The sequence below is a fragment of the Marmota monax genome, unplaced genomic scaffold (assembly GCF_021218885.2).
Source record: "Marmota monax isolate L192 unplaced genomic scaffold, Marmota_monax_Labrador192_F-V1.1 WCK01_AAM20220418_F8-fsc00842, whole genome shotgun sequence".
NCBI lineage: Eukaryota > Metazoa > Chordata > Mammalia > Rodentia > Sciuridae > Marmota > Marmota monax.
The window spans coordinates 1-8,593 of record NW_026693497.1 but is presented as its reverse complement, the minus strand read 5'-3'; the positions used below and the strand labels follow the sequence as shown (position 1 = coordinate 8,593).

At 36.8% G+C, this 8,593-nt stretch overlaps 1 pseudogene; it reads right to left on the bottom strand.

Moving 5' to 3' along the window:
* Positions 1 to 261: 261 nt before the first annotated feature.
* Positions 262 to 1,258, bottom strand: LOC124102146 (putative gustatory receptor clone PTE01; annotated as a pseudogene).
* Positions 1,259 to 8,593: the final 7,335 nt, after the last annotated feature.

Genomic DNA, 8,593 nt, shown 5'->3' with positions numbered 1-8,593 from the left:
AAGGTCCACACACATGTGTTCACATTTAAGGTCCACATAACTACACATTGTTTCTCAGGTTTCAAAATCCCACTTGAAATTCCCCATTTATCCCTCCCACAAATAATGACTACCATCAATCTGCTGTTAAACGTCTTGATATATAAAATACAATAAGATACAAAAATAGTGTAACTAATAATGCAGTATTTACAGATTTATTTGCTTCATCTTATTGCATTTTCCTAACTACTTATCAAATGGAGGCCAAAAGTCCTGAGATTAGTCTGTTCTACTGTGGAGCCGCCTTAGGGTACTTTTAATGTCCTCATTCCTCAGGCTGTAGATGAAGGGGTTCAGCATGGGGGTGACCACACTGTACATCACTGAAGACACCACATCTTGCTTGGGGGAGGATGACTCATCTGAACCAAGGTACACTCCAATTCCTGTTCCATAAAATAAGCAAACAACTGACAGGTGAGACCCACAAATGGAGAAGGCTTTGTACTTCCCACCCAAGGATAGGATCCTCAGAATAGAGGAAACTATTTTATAGTAAGAAAAAAGGATCCCTGATACTGGGAAAAAACCAGAGATGGCACCAATAAAATACTTGATAATGAGACCAAAGAAACTGTCAGAACAGGAAAGACTCAGAACTTGAGCAGGGTCACAGAAGAAATTAGAAATCTCTACCTCTGTGAAGCTGGTAAACTCTAATGCAATCAGAATGTGAATCTGGGATACAAAAATTCTAAACAACAAAGACATAAAAACTAAGAAGCCACAGAGGTGAGGATTCATGATGACTAAGTAATGCAGGGGGTGACAAATGGCCACAAAATAAACGGTCATAGGCCATCACAGTCAGAAGAATACCATTCATACATCCAAAAATGATAAAAAAGAACATCTGTGTCAGGCAATCCACATAGGAGATGGCTCTACTGTGAGTTATAATGTTCACAATCATTCTTGGGACTGTGGTGGAAATGAAAAATATGTCAGTCAAAGACAGGTTGGAGAGGAAGAAGTACATGGGTGTGTGAAGGTGGGAGTCAGAGCTGACCGCCAGGATGATGAGCAGGTTCCCAAGAATAGTAACCAGGTACATGAACAGGAACAGTCCAAAGAGGATTGGTTGCTGGTCTGGATCCTCTGAGAATCCCAGGAGTTGGAATTCTAAGATGGCTGTTACATTTAGTGCATCTATAATGCTGGGACACCTTTGAGAGAAAACAAGTTGGGAAAAAGGAAACAAATGAGCAGCATCCATCACTCCATAGGTACATTTAACTGAATCCTTTATCGTTAGAGCATTCAGACTGAGATCTGTACACCTTCACCAGCCTTTCACAGTCTGATTAAATCCTCTTGGAACTTTCTATGTATCATTTATCCCTTCTGTGCATACACATTTTTTTGCCATACTAGAAAGAAAACCCAGGGTCTCACACTGGGCAAACACTCTACTAAACTGTATATCCATCCACATTTATTTTACTTTGAGACAGACAGGGTCTCCCTAAAGTTGCCCAGACTGGCCTTGAAATAGATCTCTTTCCTCAGCAAGCCCAGTAGTGGGTATTACAGTCATGAATCTCTGCACCCAACCTACATACCTGATTTAGAGACACTCAAATGAACAATGTTAGAAAACCAAGAACACTCCACATAGCAAGATAATGACCACAGTAAAATGCAGTCTACTCTCCAGAAAAAAAAAATATTATAAGAAACATTGCTTCCTCTTTGAGAAAAAAAAAACACTTTATTAAAGGAAATTAAGAGGCAGTCTATTATACATTACCATATACTAAGACAATGGTACAAATCCCTTTTATGAAGAATATTTATAAACACCCATAAGAGCTAGAACTGCATGATCTGAATATTAAATTAAAGAAGAAAATTCATAATCAGAACACATTCCTAGGGACCAGTTTTCTTCTGGGATTTTATCACTTCTAGGTTTTCTTACTTGCCTCCATGGATTTATGACCTTGGTCATACACTGTTTATCTTTTGAAAAGCAATCAATATGTTTCTCTTATCCTTGGTCTAGATAGACTCAAATGTTAAGAAATATGGTTTGATATCTGTACAGAATCATTGATGTCACAGACCAAAATCATAGCATTAGTGCACATAGTGCCTGTCGGTGAATTAAAAATAATTAAATATTAGAAAACAGTTTTGATTTTTTTTAATTTTTTACAAGTTTATTTATATTAGCCCCATACCTATCTGGTGAGGAAAAACCATCCCTTGCAGGATTTTTTAATGATTTTGTTAGTGTCTAATATTTATACATAACAGCTGAGTTTGTTTTTGTTTTGTTTTATTAATACTGGGGATTGAACTCAGGGGCACTCAACCACTGAGCCATACCCCCAGCCCTATTTTGTATTTAATTTAGAGACAGGGTCTCACTGAGTTGCTTAGCACCTAGCCCTTGCTGAGGCTGGCTTTGAACTCACAATACTCCTGCCTCAGCCTCCCAAGCCTCTGGATTACAGGCATGTTCCATCATGCCTGGAATTAAGTTCACTATGACATCATCATGCATGCACCAAATTTAATTTCCTCTTTGGTTTTTCATAGAATAATCTACGATAACATGCTCCCATCCAGCACTAATTTTCTGATCATAATCACTCTCATTACACCAGTTATATGCCCCCAAAACCCAGTTTAAGTTCCAACCTTTTTTGATTATCATACAAATATTTACATCAGGGGCTGGGGTTGTGGCTCAGTGTAGAGTGCTTGCCTAGCATGTGTGAGGTACTGGCTTAGATCCTCAGCACCACATATAAGTAAATAAATAAAGTCCATTGACAACTAAAAAATCTAAAAAAAAAAAACCTTTAAAACTTTCACATCAATCTCTCTGGTATATGAATTATAATTAGTTCTGCTCTGTGAAGAAAACTCAGGATTATGATTTTTGTCAGGTCTCACTATGATTTAATTGAGATAAGAGGCAAAATAGAAAAGCACATGAACCATTGTGAACACACAAGAACAGATTCTTCATATGGACAAAGAAATTAAAAAATGACCTAATTTGCAACATTGTTGTAAGAAATTTTTAAATAAAATATATTGCTTAATTAGTGGCTTTCAATCTTGTGCATCAACATATTTACCTATGTAAATGTTAAAACATTCATATAGCCTGGTGTCACACCAAACCCAATTTCACGAGAATATCTGACTGTCTTAAATTATAACTGGCATTAAGATTTAAGATATGGTGCAGTCTCATTACCTGTTATTACAATGAATAAAACAGAATATCAATTTGAAAATATAAATATTTGGTAATAATTGTTTCACAACTAAAATTATATCAAGATTTGAATTATTATCTTTTAAATTTGAGCTCTTGGTACCTCTACATGATTCCTTTCTTCTGCATAGCTCTCCTCCAAACACAGCTAGTATCATGAATTTGGTGGACAGATGCTGTTGTCAATGTTTCCATAACAATTGATTTATTTATTCATAAACAGTTTTCTGAGAAATATCCAAAAGGTAAATAAGTTCATCTAAGGAGTGCACAGCACAACTTCTCTTGTCCCTGAAATGTACTACTGGACATCAACATGTGCTTTTAAGTCTCCCTGTGAAGTACAAATACCTGTCTCCAAAGCTTTAAGTGATGTACAGCATGACCTGAGAGAGGGACATCATGTAACTTTTAAGTTTATTATTATAATACTACTTTCAAAATTGTTATGTCTAGCTGGGTGCAGTAGCACATGCCTGTAATCCCAGCGAGTTGGGAGGCTAAAGTAGGAGGATGAAGAGTTCAGAGCCAGCCTCAGCAAAAGCGAGGTGCTAAGCAACTCAGTGAGACCCTGTCTCTAAATAAAATACAAAATAGGGCTAGGGATGTGGCTCAGTGGTTGAGTGCCCCTGAGTTCAATACCCAGTACCCCCCAAAAAAATTTTTGTTATGTCTATTTCACACAAGTGAAAATTATAATGTGTGTGTGGTGGATAGTTTTTTGACATCCACTGTGGATGAATGTTCATATTATTATTAATCACCTATATCTATTGTCTCAGGAAAAATATTCATCATCATGTGTACCCACTGTTTTCCTAATATGCACTATCAAAATAACTCCTGAGACCCAGATAAGAACAATTCATCTGAAGTATCTATTCCAGAAAATTTATATTGTATTGGGAGTATTATCTACGTTTTACTCTAGTAAAAGAGAAAATAGCCTACACTAGGAGTTACTAAATACACATTCTTGGCATGTATATTGACATGCTACATAAGTAGTACCTCTCTGTGCTCATACTACTTAATGGAAATAGGAAGAATAACACTCATGGTCACACCATGTATAGCTCGTAATGTACATGTTTGCATCTTAATAAATACTTGATCATTGTGGGGTTTTTCTTAAGAAATCACTAAGAAAACAGTCTGTTCTCTGTTTACCTACTTGCTATCTGCTGGTGAACACTATTGTCAAAGGACACTGGAACGATGGAATGATGTGGAAGTCTAACATGTGTCTCAGCCCAATAAAGGAGGTTTAGTGTCACTCCCATTAGTATATAGTTTGCTTTTCTTATGCCTATGAAAATCTCTGTTGTTTTTTTTAAAAAATAACTGAATGCTTTGGATGCTGTGAGGCATAAATATAGGGCCCATGGGCCCATGACAAAGGCAAAAACAAGAGTTGTTACTCATATCTCTTGTTCTATGGCATGTTCCTAAGAAGGTGAAGGCAAAGACAGGAAAGCCTCAAGTGTGTTGAATACACCCAGATTAAGGCCAGGATCTATGAACAAAGGAAGTTCTATCCAGTGTTTAAAAATTTTTTTTATGTCCTTTATAACAAATATGTTAAAGGCTCTAGGGAATCAGAAATAAGGCAATCCTCACCAAACATACATCACATAAGGACACAATTAAAATATAACATTACAGGAAAAGGCTGACTAACTTCAGGTCATAAGACATTTTATTTGAAGGAGTATATAAATTAACCTTGCCATATTGCCATATTAATAATAACCAGCCAACTTTTATTTTCCCCTGTTTTATACATTCATCACATATTAATCATGTAGGGAATACCCATTTTCTTTTTAATCTCTACTTAATACATCTGTATCAAATAGAAATCTATTTGAATGACCATATTGATTTTCAGACATACTAACAACCTGAAGTAGGTTCAAGAAATACTAAGTTGGAACCAACAGCAGCAGTCAAAATGAAATTGTGAAACTCTGAGTTTGATGTGCTAATTTTTTCATTGTTTTCCAACCTTAAGAATATTTGAACATAATCCAGAGGCTGAACTGCAGGCACATAACAAATACATTAATAACTCTTTCCAGTTTCCTGCATAGTAATGAAATAGAAATGTTACACTATGTCCCCTTTTCAAATTGAGGGCTCTATTTATAAGAACAGGAGGATATGGACAGCTGCAAGGACATCCCAGAGTGGGGGAAGGAGGGAGGTCTGTGTAGAATTATTTTGTGTCTTCTTTGTCTTACATCTCAGTCATCTTATCCATTCTACCTGAATTTGTGAAGCTAATGTCACACATTATTGTATCCCTAGAACTAACAGAACTTCCAAAATGGGAGAAATAGTAAAGTCCCATCCTAAGTACAAGAAAGAGAAATGCATGGTTGGCTTGTGAGGCAACAACCTGTCAGCATTGTTGAGTGCAGACACCCTGTGTCTCAAATCCACAGCTCAAGTCAAACATGGCTTCAGTTATTCTACCCAACCTAAACACCTAGCACAAATTTACATAAACAGCTGTGCTCCTTTGGTCTTTGTAAAAATAATGTAGTACTTATACCTTGGGAAGAACTTTGCAGATAAATTCAAACAATCTACATGGATCACATAGCTCAGCACTTGGCACTCAAAATTCTCCAATAAAGATTCATGAGGCTATGGATACTATCACAGTGATTAGGACACAGTTGAAAAGAGTGCATTTTTTTTGCTATGGTGGATAACAGGGTATGGAAAGCAGAGTGTGGGAGGAAAGATTTCTCTTGCGAAAATCACATATGCAAACTTAGAGTACTCATAACTAAAATTTTGCACATTATTCTTCTCCAATACAACTACCTAGATATTTTGACTTTCCTGATGAAGAGAAAACAATGCTTTGGGTAGTCCCTCCTCCATCCTTCGGTTCCTACACTTACTGATTTGCCCTGTGTCTCTGGTGGGTCATGATGAAGAACTGTGGTTCCAACACTCCTCCATGCTTGGTAGTAAATGACATCCTCCTCAGGCTTTAGGATTGACATCAGCGCAGCCTCCTGATCCAAACCATGGATGGAAGAGACATAGGTATGGCATACATTAGACTGGAGCCATTGAGCTGAGGGACTAGAGGCACAAGCTGACATTGACTTTTATAGGACCTTGGAGACTCAATGCTCAAAGCTCATAATTAGTTAAATTGGCCCACTCTAAGGACTTCCTCATATTAATGGTGGAGGAAGAGGAGGAGAAAATGTCAAAAAGTGTTTGTAGTCCTTCCACTACTGAAAAATAATCTCCTGGGTATAATTAATTACTTTAATTTCTGTTTAGGGATGAATTTTGCTTTTATTTACATTTTATTATAGTAAAATCAATATTTGGGGAAAAATGCAATTTCTTCCCTGCCAAGTGCACATTTATAGGCATTAATTACACTGACATTGCAGTAAACTACCATCACCATCCATCTCCAGAAAATTTTCACATTTACAAATGGAGGATTTGTTTCCATTTAAAAAACTCCCCAAAACACCCTCCTCAGCAGTGGCTACTCCAGTATCCTATGATACCTGACAACAAATTAAAGCCATGGAACTACAAAAATAATGTTACCAAGGAGACTAAATGGAGAGGACTAGGTGTTTAGCTTTGAATCATTTTACAATATATATTCCAGTTGGATGCCACAGGTCCTGGAGCCTCCCTAGGACACTTTTAATGTTCCTGATGCTTAGACCATAGATGAGGGGATTCAGGAGAGGAGTACATCAGTGAAGTAACCACAAGCTTTCAAGAATAAAATGATATAGCTAGTCTGAGGTTCACTTCTATGCATGTTTTGAAAAATAAGCAGACAACTGACAGATGAGATCCACAGGTAGACAAGGCTTTGTCTACCCACAAGTGGATTCTCAGAATAGTGGAAATAATTTTACATTAAGAAACAGGATTCTTGAGAGGAAGGGAGCCATAAATATAAACAATAAGATACTTTACAATATTACTAGAATAGGTGTCAGAACAGGTAAGATAAAGCAGCTGAAACTAGAAAATTTCACACCCTTGAAGTCAGTAAATTGTAAGACAACCAAATTTTCAACTAATAATCCAAAAGGCTAATCAAAAAGACATAAAAATTAATAAGCCACAGAGGCCAAAGCTCATGATGACTGGGTAATGTAGGATGACAGAAAGCCAAAAAGATGTCATAGGCCAACACAGTCAGAAGCAGATCAGCTATGTACCCAATAATGATAAAAAGAGATCTGTGTGAAGATGTGCACATAGGCGATGAGTCTTATTTTGGATGGTGGAGATTTAAAAATGCATGCTAATGACACTTTGGAGAGGAATAAATATATGAAGGAGGGCAGGGGGAATCAGATTTGATGGCCAGGAGGATGAGCATGTTCCAAAACAACCCAACCAGGAATATGGACAGGAACAGCCCAAAGAGGGTGGGCTGTAGTTCTGGATCCTTTGAGAGTCCCAGGAGATGTAACTTTGAGACACATGTTAGATTTTATGCTTCTATATTGCTTATATACCTTCTAAATAGAAAAGAGGACAAGAAGGAGGAAGCATGCAGGCCCAAACACTGTATTTTATTTTTTTAATTTTTATTTATTTTTTTTTGTATTGGCTGATGGACACCTTGTCTTTATTTATTTATTTATTTATTTTTTGTTTATTTTTATGTGGTGCCAAGGATGGAGCCCAGTGGTTCACACATGCTAGGCAAGTGCTTTGACACTGAACTACAACCCAGATCTCTATGTATATTTTTAATAAAAATATTTATAATTAAAGTATTCAGGCTGAGGTCCATACACCCTCACTAATATTTCACAGTTTTAAGCAACCCAATGATCTTGGGATTATTTCATTACTATTTGATGTATCCTTTACCTCCTTACACACACCTACATTTTTTAATTATGAGGAAGAGAATGCCCGATGCCTGTGTCCAAAACATCCAAAGCATGGACAGCACCCTGACTTTTATACTCCTATATTCTCTCTAATCTCATTTTTTTCTATTTTTTCATAAATCTTTTCTATTTTCTGGAGCAATATTCTCCAATCTCAAATCATTGTTTTTTCTAGAAGCCCTTTTTTCTTTCCCTCAACCCCAACATGGGCCTCCCTGCTTCTTTCCTGCCTTTCAGTTCTCTTAAGCAAGTCATCCACAAACCACACATTAAATAGTTAAAGCCCAAGGAATGACCTCTGTTGTTTGGATTGGATGGCATTATGAGGATCTTGTTTTGAAACACAAGTCTTCAGTCATGTGATTTTCATTGTGGCATTTTTGATGTGGCATTTGGAGAATGGATT